Raw genomic sequence first — 18,686 nt, 5'->3', positions numbered from 1 at the left:
TCTCTCTCTCTCTCTCTCTCTCTCTCTCTCTCTCTCTCTCTCTCCTCTCTCTCTCTCTCTCTCTGTGTCTGTGTCTGTGTGTGTTTGTATCAAAGAGTATAGTAGCAGGGCAGATAGTAAGACCAAGTGATCTTCCATCTTCCTTGATAAATTTTAATAGGTCACTTCCTGTTTGTCCAAGTGCTGTGAGTGGTCCTATTCCTCTGACAAAGGTTGGGGAGGGAGAAGTAGAAGAGCCCAACCCTTCACAACTGGGAAGGGGGCAGTGGCCAGGAGGACTGAAGTGAAACAATGATTCTGTGTTACCTCCAGAGGAAAGGGTATGGGAATGTCAGGGGGTAGGGATGGGGGGAGGTGAGGAAGTGGGATATCAGTGTCCATCCTGGGGAGAGAGGAGAGGGAAAGAGGTCATTGGTAGGATCTGGATCCAGTAGGTAAGTTGGGATACTCAAGTCAACTGCTGTCTACTGTGCCAAGATGTGAGATATATAAAAAGACAGATGTATATATGTATGTATATGTTGGCTATTATTATTATTAATTATAATATTCATAATAATGTTAATTTTATTTCAAAAGGTATAATACTATTTTTAACAGAATTAAGTACCGCCTTAAAGTTATTTATAACATCAAAACAGTGTGACAAGTGGATAATTAACTAAAGGGATTTCCAGACTTTAGAGGGAGATTTGGTTATACCCCATAATAAAACATATTGTAAAACTATTTTAACCAGAGTCACCTTACTTACCTAAGACTACAAAGATGCAAAAAAGATGGTGCTTGCCTTCAAGGAGCTTACTAATTATTTGTGGGGACAAAATATGCACAATTAAAAGAACTACGGAAAAATACAAAGCATAGTATGATTAAAAGCAAGATAAATCATAAACAAAATTTTAGAGAGTATATAGTATAAAGTGGAGTATGGTATAGTACAAGTGTAGTATAAGGTATAAAGCAGAGTTTAGTTAAGGATTTTTGGAGGACAGGGTTTGTAAGGATAAATGAGATAATATTTGTTAAGAGTTTAGCAGAGTGCCTGGGACATAATAGTCACTATATTAAGTGTTTATTCTCCCTTCCTCTTTTAAAGTAAGAAGAAAGTCCTCCACTAAAGTCCTGAACAGATGCTTCATGGTATGGAGGTAACTTTAAGGTTCTCAAAGGTTTTTCCAGTGGGGTGCAAGCTCTAGCAGGTCTTACCAATCAGGGAAAGTGTGAGTCTAGATCCAGCATCAGACTATATGTCTGCAAACTAAGGACCAACCCAGGGGAGACCTCAAAGCTCACCATAGGAAGTCTGGCCAACAGGTGAAGTTTAGGGACTCATATTTTGTGAAGGTTATCACTTGAGTAAGAGCAACAATAAATAAAACAATAAATGGCATTTATGTTAGAGCTTGAAAATTTTACAAGGCACTTCACGTGATTTTATCTGAACCTCATAACAACCCTTTATGCTAGGTAATTTTTCTCATTTACCAATGCAATAACTAAGGCTTAGAATGGTTGTGGCCTGCCCATGATGGTAAGTATTGGAGGTAAAACCCAAACAAATCTTTCATTACCCCAAGATTTGTCTTTTTCTACAAGAACTATGTTGCCATTCTAAGGGTAATAGATGACATTTATGTAGTACTTTAAAATTTTCAAAGTGTTTTACACATCTATCTTACTTTTTCCTCATAACAACCCTGTGAAGTAGGTGATGACTTTCATTATGATGACATTTTACAAATGAAAAAAACTCAGATAGTTAAAAATGTTCAGAGAGGTTAGGTTACTTACCCAGGTGGACAGTACTAGTTTTGGAGGCAGGAATCTTTCTGACAACAAATCAGTGCTGTACACCTACAGAACACTTTGCGTACATGATGGGGTTACAATCTCCATCAACAGAAAGGGTGGAAACACCAATGCAATCATGATTGCTTGAACTATTGGAGTAAAAAAAATAAACTAAAAGTTACAGATAGTTACAAAAAAAAATGGGAAGGAGCACATCAATCCAAGGCATGACAATCCTACATATAAGTGGAAAAGGTGTTTGGGGGTAAGGGAAGCCAACTTAAAGGTCCTGTCTAACCAAAGTCATCACATTCGGCCTTCATAAATACACTTAACAATCACAAATAATGCAAAACACTTTTCTACAAGGAATGAGATGGTCACCAAGGTTGAGTTTGGGTAAAGAAGGAAGTAAAAGTTGAGCAAAATTTTGAACAAAGGCTAGACTTAGATGATTTGAGTCAAGGTAGAATATTCCAGAGAGAGAAATAGTGCACTAAACTCCAAGTCAACAAGACCTGGATTCAAGTCCTGCCTCAGATATTTGCTTGCTATGACCCTGGGCAAATTATTTAATTTCTCTGGGCCCTAGCATCCTACCTATAAAATGAGGATAGTGGACTCAGTGACATCCAAGGTTATTTCCAGATCTATGATCTTAATTTAAAGAACTAGATAAGCTTTTCCTTGGAGTCAGATGGAGAGTTTTGGTTGGGGTGGAGGAGGAGCATGGGGAAAAAACCCATCTTTTCTACGTAACACTATTACAAAATGGGTGAGCAGCTAGGTGGTGCAGTGGATAGAGTTCTGGGACTAGAATCAGGAGGACTCATCTTCCTATGATCAAATCTGACCCCAGACATTTACTAGCTGTGTGGCCCTGGCAAGTCACTTGACCTTCTTTGCCTCAGTTTCCTCATCTCTAAAATGAGCTAGAGAAGAAAACGGCAAACCATTCCAGTATCTTTACCCAGAAAACCCAAAATGAGGTCACAAAGAGTCAGACATGACTGAACAATAACAACATTACCAAATGGGAGGTCTCAGCACACAGTGCTCTCCCTTGCAATAGATGAAAGTTTCCCAAAATGATCTTCAGAATGGACTTTACACATAAGTGCAGCTGCTTTAAAAGACCCTGAACTTAAAATATGAACATCTCAAGAATGGCATAGCACCAGGGTAACAGGATCATACATTCAGAGCTAGAAGAAACAACAAAGGCCCCTGAGTTAAGCTTTCTCATCTTACAGATGAGGAAACTGAAGCCAAGAAAGGCTAAATGATTTGCCCAAGGTCATACAGGTAATAAGTAAGGATTTGAACCAAAGTTCTCTGATTTCAAATCCAGTGTCTCTTCCACAACCCTGCCATTTATTTCTGGTGCTTGATAAATAATAGGTCAACCAACTTAAATACACTCATCAAGTGATACTGAGGATGAATATCCCTATTTACTTTATTGTATGACTATTCCTGTGAATGGTTGAGATAGACTAGAGACAGATCATGATATTCAAGGAGACTGAGGAATACAGAGGAAAGGATGTTCAGAAACAGCAGAGATTAGGTTAGACTAGAGAAGATAGCAAGCCAGGTACTAAATTTATTGGGAAAGATAGCGAATGAACTGAAGGTCCACAGAAGACATCAACAGGACTCCAGAAAGGATAGAATGAATTTGATTATCATCCAGTAACCTTCTCTAAAATTTATCCTTCTTTTATTCCCCAACTTCGGCTCTGACTTTATTCCCTAAATTCAATACTTCCCATCATTAATGTAAGCACAGAATCAACTCCCTCTCTGCCATTTTTATTGATTTTAAATACTGCTTTGAATTGCAGTTAATTGGATAGCAACAAGAATTAATGAATGGCTAAGCAATACTCTTTTCCTGGAGACCATTACAGCCATGAAGGAGACTTTTTTGAACTGGTCAGTTTATGTTGAGGTCTGCTTTGAGAGAAGAAAATAAGCTTAGTAAATTCTATAGAGCTTATTCTCCCCAGAGGTTCTAGAATTCTTAATCAGACATTGCTTTTATCCATCACTGGGCTCATTCATGGAGCGTTTTTAGGTTCATAGAACTGCCACAGAGTTCCCATTCTCCTGGAAAAGTCTCTAAGAGCCCATTTATAGTGCATTGAGAAATTAGAGTAGGATATTCACAGTAGCATCCCAGTGATGGACCATATAGCTTGCCTAGGGACCAATCCAGCTAAATTCAGAGACTCATCACCAGGTCGATTATAGGGTGATTAACTTTTTTTTGGCAACAAGAAGCAAAGTCACAGTAATTGTCACAGAGAGTGTGATCACAGTCAGTGGAAGGAATACCCTCATTAACAAAATCAGAGATCCATGGAGTATTGAAGCAAATATTCTTTCTAATAAGCCCATCATAGTTCCTCATTATTAATTGACTTAGATATAATTTTCTGTTCCTATGTCTCAGTGCTTTAATGATGAGCACAATTTCAAACATAAAAATAATGAAAAAGAAAAAACAGAGTAAGATCAAAGAATACTCTGATCAACTTTAAACTACAAGGAGAAGGGATGGACTCTTAAAGAACCTGTTTTAACAAAATGTGTAAGAGAAGGCTGTAAAGAGTTACCAGTTACATTCTATGCTTTATCACAGTGGACAATAGTCACTTCTCTGTCGATTTCAATTCTTCTTCTGGTCACAATATGCTATAATAAATAGCGATCTGCCTGCATAATATTGAATCATTTATCTATCTTAATGCATTGAAACCTGTTCATGCTTACAATTCATGTTTACAGTTTTACGGCTTATAGATAGCCATAAAACCACACAAAAAATAACAGGCAAATATATGATAGGTGTTTAACAAGGACATTAGTTAGAGGACAGAAATTATTAAAAATGGCAGAGCTAGGTCTAGAATCCAGGTACTCTGAGTCTAAGCCCAATGTCCTAACTGGCTGTGCAATATTGAACAAATCAAGTCCTCTGGTCCTTGGTGTCTTCATCTCTCAAACAAATGGGTGAGACTAGAAGATCATGGGATCACAGATAAAGAACTAGAAAGAAATTCGGAAGTCATCTAATCTATCCCTCCCTTTATACAGTTGAGGAAATTGAAGCCCAGGAAAGCTAAGTGATTTATTCCAAATCACCCAGGGGCATCAAATCCAGAAGTACCCAGATCTTCTGACTAAAGAGCCAGAATCAATGATCTTTCCCACTATACCACACTTTAAAGTCCATCTATAAATTAAAAGGACATTAAATGCCACTTATGAAGCTGGAAAGTCCCTTTACAGCAACTCATATATTGTATATACTTTCCACCTGTTCTGTTCCCTGGAACTATAGTGAGATTTTAGGGAGCCCTTGAGGAATTGAAATTAGGTTCATATTTTTTTAGTGCTTTACAAAATATTTTACAAAAACTTTTACATGTTTCAAAATACTTTACTTTCTCTTAGGGAGATAGTATAAGAATTATATGCTTCATTTTACAAATAATTAAGAATTTACTATGTGAAAAAAAAATTTTATTTAAAAAAAAGAATTTACTATGTGGAGAAGGGGGTACAAACCAATGCAAAATGTCTTTATCTGGTGATCCTCCCAACTCATCTCCCTTCTCAGCACACACCCCTGATTCTAAGATGATTCCAGGTACCCCACAGAGACTCTAGGTCAGGCACACAATAAAGCATCTACAGGTAGCACAAGAGGCCCAAAATCATAAGAACTCGAGAATAGGAGCCCAAGGTCAAGCAAAAGCAGGAGCCCTAAGTGAGGGATAGAAAGTGCCTTCACCCATGTTATCTATTTTCCCCATGGTGTTTCCAACTCTCTCCCCAAGAAGTATTTACATTTCTTGCCTCTAACTTCTTCACCACCCTCTCTAAAGTTAACTTCCTGATATCACGATACTGATCCTTTTCTCCTCTCTCTTCCTCCTTCTACTTAGTCCAATGTTACTTTTTTCCCAATGTTACCAAATCATGACATTATAGAACTTTACCAGTCATCTGGTCTGCCCCCTACCTGAATTCAAAAGCTCAGTCCTTATTTCTTCAATATGGAATCTGAACTGTTGACTACATATGCTTTCAAATTTTCTCTAGGGCTTATCTTCCTCTTTCCATTCCCCAAATGAGAACATTTCTCACAGCTCCATGTTTGACCTCTTTTCTCTTCTCTTTCTGCATTCTTTCCCTTGGACACTACAGCTACTCCCATGGCTTCAATTATCATCTTGATGCAGTTGACTTTTAAATCTATATATTTAGCCTGAATCTCTCTCCAAAACTCCAGTGGGAAATTTTCAACTGCCTACTAAACAATTTTCGTATGTCCTATGGGGATCTCAAATTTAACATATCTAAAACCAAACTAGCCAAGCCCTCCTCTGACCTTCATTATTTCTAGGAATGGCAATATGACTTTCCCAGTCTCATAAGTTTTAAGCCTCAAATCCATCTTTTTTTAATATATAATTTTATTTTTTTGATGAACAGAAATTAATTTTCTTTCCCTTCAATCTACCCCACTGGAAAAAGAAAAGCAAAACCCTTATAACAAGGGGTGACTCGGTGGTGCAGTGAATAGAGAGCACCAGCCCTGGAGTCAGGAGGACCTGAGTTCAAATCCAACCTCAGACACTTAATACAAAAAAATTAGCCATGTGACCTTGGGCAAGTCACTTAACCCCAATTGCCCTACCTTCCCCCCTCCAAAGAAATTTTTTTAAAAACCCTTATAGCAAACATTCAGAGTTTCTCCTATAAGTTGTCAATTCTCATCAATTGTTCCATACTAGTTTTTCTGAGACTCATTCATCCTTTTCCATTCCTATTGCCTCCACCTTGTTCAAGACCTTATTATATCATATCTAAATAATTACAAAACTATCAGCTTCCAATCACCTCTATTCCAAACCATCCTACATATAATATGTATATGTATATATATATATATATATGTATCTATAAGATTAATGTTTCTTTTTTTAAAAAATATCTCATTTATACATATGTACAGCCACTTGAAAAACTTACCATGGTTCCCTCTTGCCTATAAGATAAAGACCAAATGTTTAATCCTGGCATTCATGATCCCTCAAAGTATGACAAGACCATCATAGTTCTACAATTTTATTTCTAAACTTGGTGTAAGGAAAAGGCAAGAGTTTGAATCTTCTTCCAAGACATATTAGCTGTGTGATCTTGGGCAAGTTATTTAATCTCTTCTCCTCACCTGAAAAATAAGGCTAATAAGACATACACTACCTATCTCAGTGGGTTACAGTTATGATCAAATGAGATAGCGAATAAAAAGTGCTTTGTAGTCTCCAAGCTCTATATAAGGTATAAGCTATTATTTTTTAGACATGGTATTTCCTTAAAAGTAAACAAAATGGGTCTCAGGGATTTCTATTTTTTTTCTCTAGTCAAGCAAGGTTCATTCAGTTAACACCTTTTTATTAAGTACCTACTTTGTGCAATGTAGTGTTAGGTGATACTGAAATAAGGAAACAGGTTACAGAATTACAGAATGCTAGAGTTCAAAGCAATGGTAGATATCTAGTTTGTTTTCATTTAACAGATGAGGAAACTGAGACCCAGAGACATTAAGGGACTTGTCTTAAATCACATAACCTAGGTCCTCTGATTTCAAATCCACTGCTCCTTCCACTCTACCTCATTTTCTGCACATTTGATTCCCAATTTAATATTCTCACCTCACCTGCTCAGAAATTAACTTGGCCTATTTAAGGATCAAACTGGAAACCTTGGTATTATTAACATATTCTCTTATTCACTGAGCTGAAGGTGCTAAGCAAGGGCTGGGGACCCCACAGCCTAGAGGCCACATATGGCCCTCTAGGTCCTCAAGTGCAGTCCTTTGACTGAGTCCAAACTTCACAGAACAAATCCCCCTTAATAAAAGGATTTGTTCTGTAAAACTTGGATTCATTCAAAAGGCTGCACACAAGGACCTAGAAGGCCACATGTAAGCCACAGGTTCCCCACCCCAGTGCTAAGCCATGACAATAGAAACGCTAAGAATAAAAGCCAGTACAGTACTTGAGATTTGTCTGACTTTTTATTTCATACATACTTTCTACCTCCCATTTTTAGGTAAAACTTTTCCTCTGACATCCATTTGCCACCATCCACAGGCTGAAGAACAGATAACCTTTGCTTTACTAGTCACCTCAAGTAGCCTTTCCTGCCTTAAAGAAGGGATAAGGAAGCCCTGAGACTCTCTAGGCCAAAAATGCCAAGTGCCCCCCTTTCCATTCACCCAGCTGTCTTCCTCCATAAAGTGACATACATGCAGCCCCTTTACTTATTCTCTAGCTATTAATAACAGCACTAACATGGATGACTCATATAACTTCAAAGTGTATTCTATGAAACAAGAGGAATAAAAATCAATGACACCACATAATCCAGTCAGTATCTTACTCTACTCACAAATCTTCATTTGTTCAGCTGGGAAAATTATGAACTGTCTAGAAATAATACAGTAAAGACGGTCAATGACAATTACAACATAAAGACTCTAATATAGACTGTGATATGAATCTGGAATGTTCTATTCTACCAAAGCCCATTTATTAAAAATTCTGGTAACACTTTGCAATAAGTGGACATCATTTAGGGCTCAATTACAATGAAATTCCTCTGGAAATATATATTAAATACAGAACTTCTGCATTAATACCAGGAGAATTTCTTGAGATTGATGTTATTGCAATGAATACCATATGAATACCAAGTATCTAACTGATGTCTTCAGTGTTCTTGGACCGGGCTAGTTTTTGCCTCCCCCTTTCCCATCATCTCTATTTCAGAAGAGCTTTTATGAAGATATGAATTATACACACAGTGTTGATTTAGTTATTTGTAGTCTAGGTTAGAGAAGGCTCTTCTATTGGTAAATTAATTGAGACACATTATATAACAATATTAAAATCACAGACCCCCAAAAGGCAATTCATTTTCAAAGAGCAATACATCTATGTTAAAGGGGAAATCTGCAAAAAAAAAAAGGGGGGGGGATGATTTTCAAGAGAAGCACTAAAAAGCATTTTTAACAGTACTAACTTTTGATGGACTTATTGGAGCAAGGAGGTTTCGGTGCCTCAGCTAAAGAATTAGGACCTGCCTAGTCCAAGTCTGTTACTTGTCTTACATGAGATAAAGACAGGTTCCTATTAATCTGTCACTGCACAAATCACCAGATCTTGAAATGAGTGACTCACTGGGTCATTTTTTAAGGTAACCAAGAAAAGAAAACTTTGCTATGTCAAGAAATGGAAAACAGAGGGTAATATTTCAAATTCAAACTTCATAGGCATTCCAAAAAAAATCAAAATGATGAGCCTTCCCTAGGACAGACTTTTCAGTCCTTGAGTAAAGAAAAAAAAGTCAGATATGAGATTCACTATAGGGGTGGCTTCACAAAAGATATAAAATGAATGGAGCCCCAAAGGATCTCTTCTAACAAAGCTCACCCCAAAGCATCATAAGGCTCAATGAAACATCATTCTGCAATTTACCTTGTAACCAGAGTATTTAATAACATAAGAACATTACAGTTTCATGAAATGAAATAATTCAAAAAATCAAATGAGAGAAGGAAAGGGAAAAGGAGAAGATTACTTGATAGACTCTCAGAAAGAAACATCATTAAAGCAAAGTCACATTGAATTAATCAACATCAGATGCAGAAATCCCTTTTTTTAAAGAAATTTATTATTTCATCATTACCAGGAATTTACAGAGTATTCTTGAAGAGGATAAACACAGTAGGAATTATTGTGGATAGATTAGGACCAGCCCCTTCCCTTATAGAACCTACAATAAAATAGAGAAGACAGGATAAGGAAATCTGTAATCATTTTAAATATGTAGAGATATAAGGAATGAATGAGTATCCTTTTGGAAGAAGAAGTGGACTGGATGAATCAGTTTTATGAACTTTTTTAATATAAATTGGGGAAAAGTTTTTGGAAGAAACCATATGTATGTTGTGATAAAATAGTAAATCCCAAATGTGTTCATCCTTTGCAAAAATGTTTGATGGATTCATTTGGTCCCACAAGAGATGACTTAAGCCAAGACAATGCGTTTCAAACAAAAAAAATATAGCACACCCACTGAAATTGTAAGATCACATATCCTAAAGCAATGCTAGGCCTGGGATCTTTTTGATGAAATGTGAGGAAAACAAGATTTTATTTCTAAGGCTTTCTTCTCCTTGAACTACTAATGCCTGGAATCCCACAAGCCTACCCCAGATGATTAAAGAAGGCACCCAAATTTTTGTGTTCTAAATATACAGACAGGACCAATATCTGTAGTTAGTGTGATAGAGCCGACTGGTCCACAAACATTAATTCACACATAATTCTCAGAGCTAAACAAAGCAAAAATAAAGTTGTATCCCAGTAGGATGAATGGAAACCAACAGTGTTAAAGAATGAAATATGTGTTGAGTTCCAAAAGAAGTTCATTACATGAAGGACACATTATCCCCTTCTCTTCCCATGATTCAGCACAGCCAGTAGTCATTCCTAATTGGTTTAAAGCTTAGAATGAAATATTGGGGTACCAGAGCATGTGATGACACAGCTGTATTCCTCTGGGAGGCCTGAGACTAATCTGAGTAGGAAAGAGACAGGTGGAGACAGAGGAAGCAGGTGGAAATGGGTTGCAAATATACTATAACTTTAAAAATAATGGGATATTTTCCCCTACAGGTTTGCTGTACTTCATCACTTATTTAATATGGAAACTGCAAAAGGAGAAATAAAGTTTTGTGCCTCTTCAGATTTCATACATAAATGTAAATATTTTGTCCCATAACTGCAATCATTCCCAATGAAAAAACAAAATTTGGACTTAAAGGATTATGCTGTGGCATAGGAACTGAAAGGCAGTAGATTTAAAGAAAATATTAACATTTAGTCTCTGGAGAATATCCATTTTCTCTCAAGCTTTATAATAAATATGAAAGGACATATGACTTTCTTTTTACTCAGTTCATATATAACTGAGTCAGAAAACAGGTTCCCCTTAGGAAAATGAAAATGAAACATGCCCAATGTATAGCTCTTCTTTTATTTTACAGAATTGATCACCAATGATGAGCAGTGCAGCCAAAAGCAACAACAACAAAACTCAACACAAGTCATGTTTTAGCATTCATTGAAGCAATAATAATAATAATGCTTAGGTAGCACTTTAATGTTTGCAAAAAGCTTTAAATGTCCAGTAATTGGGGGGCTGTTTGGAGTGCTCAAGGAGGATTAGTACCTCTGGTATGAGGGCTTGCAGAGCCCTTTTCAGGGCATCTCACCCACCTTGGGTGTCCACTTCTCATCAACTTTCACCTGTGGTTCCAAGAAGCTATAGCATGCACAATGGTTTCACTCTGGTAAAATCATCTTGGCAGATGGACTAAACCAGGTTGAGGGTAATGATAGGCTTCAAATCCATTGGTGAGTTAGGAGCATGTCTACCCCAAGCACGTAAAGACTTTTCCCAGCAGAATGGGTGAATGAGAACAATTTGTTCCAAAGGCCATAAAGGCAACTTAATCAGGTACTATGGAGTGCTTAGAGCTGGACCAGATAGCAAAGATGCCTAGATCATCCACTGCAACCTGGGACATTACCAGGCATCCTGACTTTTGTCTTACCACTGGACTTTGATGATTCTGGAAGAGATATGAGGCTGAAGACTTTGTGTAACTCATTCATGGGCAAGTCAAGATATCGCCCCATGATGTCAATGGTCCTCTTCTAAATGAAGAATAAATAACAAATTGAGGGCCTTAGAATATAATTTTTTGTTTCACTGAGAGTGTTAGTTGAATCATTTATAATATTAATAGCTAGCAATTACATAGTGCCCAATTTTTACAAGGTGTCTTCCAAATATCTCATTTTATCACTATGACAATCCTGGGAGGCAAGTGTTATTATTTTTCCCACTTTACTGATGGCACACAGACATTCGTTGACTTTGTCAAGGCCACATGTTGCATTTTAGGTGTGTGAGGCCCAATTTGAACTCATGTTTTCCTGACTCCATGCCCCCAGTTCTATCCATTGCACCACTTAGATGCCTACATATGGAATTCTCTTGGTTCTCCATTGAAAGGCATTCTAGAGACACATACATATGTATCTGTATATTGCCTTAAATACTAGCAAAGTCATTATTCTGAGAAGAAGATAAGAGACTCCCAGAATCATTGAAATCACCAAGTTGGAAAGGATCTTAGAGATTATCTAATCTATTTTACAATCAGGGTGGTGCTGGAATCAGCTCCAAAAGTCAATTGTTAAATGTTCAGTGTGAGCTTTTCAGAGTGGTTACTGTGGAAATGGAAAATTCTACAAATTACTGCTTGACTTATTTTATTGATTGTCTAAGAGTAGAGGTATCAAACGTGGTGAGAAGGCTGCAAGCTGCTGTAAAACTCCTAACCAAACCAGATTAAAATGTAGGAAATGTTTACCAAGATAAATAAAAATACAATACAACATAAATAATGCTAATTTGTGGGTTTTAAGTCCCTATGGAGCTTTGACCTTACCATTCTAGAGTCTCTAGACAATGCAGAGTAAATTTAAAAGTATATCCTGCATAATATTTTCCAGACAGTCTGTTGTTAAATATATACCAGAACACACCTGCCTACAACCTAATGCAAAATAATTTTCTTGAAAAATTACCTATCCCCTAAATGAACAAGTGATGGGAAGGCAGCTTGTTTTATTGTGTGACTGATCTAAATTATTAGAGCCAAAATTGGCCAGCCTCATCTCAACTTACTGGTTCTTTTTTTTTTGGGGGGGGGGGGGACTAACAGCACTGGGATTTTTCTAATTCCTTGCTAGGAGAAATCAAGGTATACTGGGAAAATTCCCATTGGGATTGCAAGTGTAAGTACCACCCAATTAAGGGAGAATCTGGAATGTGCTTGTGATTGAAGAGGTAAATGCCATACAATTTGTGGTATACCTAGGAAAGTGATAAGGCACACCCTTTAGGACTACTACTCTAATTTCTGCCCACTGCTGTTAGTTCTGGAAAGACATTTAAAGGGTCTGCTCTCTCTCCTATGTGACAACCTTACACGTTTTTTAAACAATATTTGTCATCCACCCACCATCCTCAAGTCTTCTCTTCTACAGGTTTCAAAGCAATTGAGTAAGTTGATCCTACATAGAAGGGGAAGGAAATTGGATGGCAAAAGAAACTGATTTCTGTGGCAGTTTCTGATTCCCTGTATTACCATATAGGTTGCATTATGCAGAAGTTGGTGGTGTTAAAACCTATTAAGGTTTTAGTACTGAATAAATAGTTTAGTAGATATGGCACTGGACTTGGAGTCAGGAGGACCTGGGTTCAAATTCCATCTTAAATACTAGCTCTATGACTCTGAACAGATCACTTAGAACCTCTCTCTGCTTCAGTTTCTTTATCTAAAAATTAGGGGATTATGCTGTATGACCTCTAAAATACCTTCTAACTCTAAATCTAGCATCCTGTGAATATAGTGCATGAACCATACTTACAGTAATTCAATTCAATTAGCATTTGTCAAGTATATGCATGTAACATAATATATAACGTAATATAATGAATAATGTAATAATGTGCTGCAAGAAATGGTGAATATTATAAATACAGAAAAATATGGAAAAACTTATGTGAACTATACAGAATGAAGTAAGCAGAGCCAAGAAAATAATATGCATAATAACCACAAAAATGAAAATAGAAAGAACCACAAAACAATGGAAACTGAATGTTGCAGTATTAATAAAAATAAGCATAGATCTAAAGAAGAGACATGAGCATACACCTCTTCTTCCCTTCTTCCTAACCTCTTGGCTAAGGAGTGAAGTTCATGGGAGCATGACACTGCACACATTTTTAAATTTTTTTCTTATGATAGGTTCTGCTGATTTTCCTTTTTTTTTTTAAACATAATAAAATGTTAGGACAACACTCGGGAGGGGGGATCAGGGTGAATACGGGGAGAAATTCAGATGATATAAAAATAAAACACATGAATAAAAATTTATTTTGAGAGAAAAAAAAACACCTAAATTTTTGTTAAGCAACTACTATATGCAGGTATACCTGTGTTATCCACTATAGCAGATACAAAAATGATATAAGATACAGGAACTGTGTTCTAGAGAATTTAACAATTATCAGAGAAAGACACTCAGTGGTGATGGAAGACTTCAGCTATCTGGGTGTCTATCTCCAGTGTCCTTCCATTAAAAGCCTAGCATCTGAAAAATTCTTCACTTGCCTTAATTGTGACAATTTCATGTCTTAGAAGGTAGAGGATGTAATGAGGGAAGCTGCTACTTCAGACATAATTCTGACTGAGAAGAAAGACCTCACTGGTGAAATGGAAGCAATGGGAAAGTGAGAGAAAGTAGTCATATCATTTTAGAGTTTGTAATAATCCAGGAATGTAGGTGTAGTCAGACACAACCTATATTTCATAAAAGCAGATCTCAAAAAGTTTTTTTAAGATAAGTACGATCCTGTGACCAAAGATTCAAAAAGGAAAAGTATTTTGCAGAAAGAGATAGGAGATTCTTTAAAAATTAAAAAAAAGTCTCTAACATTCTGAAGATTTTAAATGAGTGGAATAAACTCTTTTTAATGGGAATTTGACCTAAAGTTAAGTGAAAAGGTAGGCCCTTGTTGCTTTGATGACACTCACATCTACATACCCAGATGGTCTTGGAGTTGGAAGACCTGGTCTTGAGCTCTTGCTTGAAGAATAATGGAAAAGTAAATAGGAGCTAAATTGTGGAGCACTTTGAATTCCAGCCTAAGAAAATTCATGTTTTATGTAGCAGAAATATGAATGTTTCTGAAGATGAATAAATATTTAAGTTTCTGAGTTGAAAAGTGATGTTATCAAAATCTAGGCAGTAGGAAGATTGTTTTATCAACTATATAAAGAGTGACCTGAAGAAGAAAGAGAGTAGAAGTGGAGGGACCAGTAAGTTGTTCTAATAGTCCAGACAAACATTAATGAGAGTTTGAGTTAGTATAGTGGCATTAAGGGTGAAACAGATGGGAGAAATTATAACACAGGCAGAATCAACAGGATTTGGCAACTAATTAGATATATGTTAGGGAGGGAGAAGAGTCAAAGAGGACCCAGAGGTTCTGAGTCTTTGTGTCTTATAAAAATTGTGTATGATTTTATAACTTTGCAGTTTAATTCTTTTTTTTTTTAATTTTTGCTTTTTGGAGGGCAATTGGGGTTAAGTGACTCACCCAAAGTCACACAGTTAGTGTGTGTGTGTGTATCAAGTTTCTGGGGCTGAATTTGAACTCAGATCCTCCTGACTCTAGGGCCGGTGCTCTATTCACTGTGCCCCCTAGCCACCTCTGTGCCAGTTTAATTCTAATCTGAAATTGATTCATATCTTCATGCTTAAACCTTTGATCTAGTCCAGTGTGTCATTTTTCAGAATGAAACATACGATTTTGTTAGAAAATTCTAAAAGTTTACCTAGGCATTTGGAATACCATTATCATGAATGTAAAGGAAAGAAAAAGTATCAAAAAGGAGAGGTACAGTCACCAGTCTCAAAAACTGCAGAGAACAAAGGAGTACTGAAAAGAAACCACAGGGCCAATGGACTTGGTATTTGGGAAGTATCTGATGCCCTAGGCTTTAAATCAGTGGTGGGGAAGGGATGGAATCCCTTCGATTCTTTCAATTCCTACTTGCTGTACCCCAATTAATTTTCATTTTGTGCTCCACCTGTGGTAGAGACTTCCAAGCTTGTATTGGTCTGATCAGCCACAGTCAGACACACTGTACCTTGATCCCAACATGGTGAGGTTATTTTGTTTCTCTTTGAGAATGAAAGAAAATAACCAACCAACCAATCTCAAGTCATATGATAGCACTACACATCAGGACTATCTTATCCAAGGGTCTTAAGCCATCTAAATTTAAATGACGAGATAAATGAACTTTTAGTCAATCCCAGTAGGGAAATTTCTATAGTACAATATTTCCAACCTTCAAAAGAATTCCTTCATGCCACCATCAACACCACTTACTCCAAATTTTCTTTTAATCAGACTCAAATAAATTATTTTCTTTCTCTATGAAGTTCTTTTGATATTTAATGGTATATTCTCATTTAGTTGTTGGGTCAGAAGAAGTATATTGTTTTTCTCTAGCTTTTTCCAATACAGCATGCCCATTATTCCCCAAACACTTTCTAATTATCCTCCTAGTGCATGGACCAAGTATTACTGAAATGAATATCTCTAGGAATTTTGAAATTGCTCAAAAATGGAATGCAGGAACATAAGAAAAACAAAGATTTTTTTCCTGGCCTCAAAATTCTAATTGACTTAGGACAAAAAAAAAAAACCTCTTCATATTAGTGCTTCAAATATCTGATTTTTCAGTGTGTGTATTCCTTCCACAAATGCAAATTGCAACCCATCCATCATTTAGTACATGGTCTTTAAGATCACCAAAAAATTCTTCACCCTATAAGCAATCTCCTAATGAGTCTTTCCAAAGTGAGTGAATATGGTCATCCGGAAACCAATACATATTTTACCTCTGATTCTATACTCATAGCCTTTTCTACTTGGTAGGACTTGGGGGAGTTGGAATTCTACTGGCAGGGGGAAAGTCTTCAGATCAAGGAAACGGAATAGGATCTGAACCCGTGATTTCTTTCATATCCAAGATGGATAAATGTGGTGAAAGAACATCAAAGTCAATGGTTTTAAACACCTAGACTGGAAGGGAGCTCTTAACCTTTTCTGTGTCATGGGCTCCTTTGACAGTCTGGTGAAGCCTATGGTTTCCTTCTCAGAATAATGCTTCTGAGTACACAAAATAATATACATGGATTGCAGATAAAAATCAACCAAATTAAAAAGTGTTTCTCTATTGGTCTATATATGTATATATACATATATTATAGATAATCAACACATATATACACCCCAAATTCATGGATTCCAGGTTAAGAACCCCTGATTCTAGATTGTAGCTTAACAGCTGCCAATCTTGTCCTCTATTAGAGACAATTTAAATCTTTGAAAAACTGTATGTTTTGCTTTGAATTCTCAGTGTACTATGTCATTCAGTCTACATCTATTGAGTTCTTACACTGTCAACACTGTACCAGGAACTGTAAGACCTAGCTGTAATTATCCCACTCAGGCTATGTTTACATGAGCTGACTGTTCTAACCATATTTGGCTTTAAGTGTTTTTTTCCCCTTTCCATCCTTCCATATTGCTTGTTTACCCGATAAGCAGGAAACAAATCAGAATCACTTGGAACCAAATAATACAGCATTCCAGTGTCAAGGGAACTAATTTGAAAAATTCTTTTGGCCAAACCAACATAATAAAAATGACAATACTACCTAAATTAATTTACTTATTCAGTGCCATACCAATCAAATTACCAAAGGATTACTTTAATAAAGCTAGGAAAACAATAACACAATTTATCTGAAGGAACAAAAGGTTAAGAATTTTAAGGGAACTAATGGAAAACAGTGGGAAGGAAAGGAGCCTAAAGTACCATTTCTCAAACTATACTGCAAAGCAGTAATCATCAAAACAATTTGGTACCAATTAAAAAATATAGAGGTTGATCAGTGGAACAGATTAGGTATGTGCTATAAAAAGGCAAATGAATACTAGTGTTTGATAAACCAAAAGTTCTCCTTATTAGGATAAGAATTCACTCTCTGACAAAAAAAAAACTTTTGGCAGAACTGGAAAGTAATCTGGTAGAAATTAGGTCTAGACTAGCATTTCAAACTGTATATCAAGATAGGGATAGGACTGAGACATAAAGGGTGGTTTGCTAAACCAAGGATCAAGGAAGAAATTACCTATCTGTTACCTCTATGGATAGAGGAAGAGCTTTTGATCAAATAAAAAAATGCAGAAGATCACAGAAAATAAAGTAGTAACTTTAATAATATAAAATTTAAAAGCTTTCACACAAAATCAATTCAGTAATTTATAGAAGGGGAGTAGTCATGTGGGAAAAAATCTTTGCAGCAAATTTCTCTGATAAAGTTCTCATTTCTTAGATATATAGGCAACTGAGTCAAATTTATAAGAATAAGCCCTTACCCAACTGATAAATAGTTTGAGGATATAAATAAGCAGTTTGCAGAGGAAGAAATCCAAACTATCAATAGCCATATGAAAAAATACTCCAAATCACTAATAATTAGAAAAATACAAATTAAAACAACAGTGAGATTCTGCTTCACCTACCATATTAGCAACACTGATTTTAAAAATTACAAATATTGAAGAAGCTGTGGGAAAGCAGTTATTTTAATGCACTGTTGCTGGAACTGTGAACTATTCTTGACATTCTGGAAAACAATTTGGAAATATGTCCAAAAAGCTATTAAACAGTGCATACTCTTTGACCCTTAGTAGGGATGACTCTGTGACCTTAGTAGGGATATCACTACTCGGTCCCATTACTAGGTCAATACCCCCAAGACAGCTCTTTTTGTGGTGGCAGATAATTGGAAACTGGATGTGTGAAGGGGTGCCCATCAAATGGGGAGTAAGTGATGGCATATGAATGTGCTTTATCAAGGGAGTCAGGGAGGCAGGCGAGACAGAGGCAGATAATCATAAAAATAAAATTTAATGTTAAAAAAGAGAAAAAATTTAAAAATTCCTTTGTAGGAATTTTCTAGGATTTCTAGTATTATTAACTATACATGAATTTCTCAATTATGTTCTTTGTACCCTCCTACGTGGCTAGCATAGTACTAGACACATCATAAATTTAGGTTCAGATTCCACCTCTGATGCCT

Source organism: Petaurus breviceps, unplaced genomic scaffold, assembly GCF_028583685.1.
Source record: "Petaurus breviceps papuanus isolate PSGF00001 unplaced genomic scaffold, PetGlider_PUasm1.0 37, whole genome shotgun sequence".
Taxonomy (NCBI): Eukaryota; Metazoa; Chordata; class Mammalia; order Diprotodontia; family Petauridae; genus Petaurus; species Petaurus breviceps.
This window is presented reverse-complemented; position numbering follows the sequence as displayed.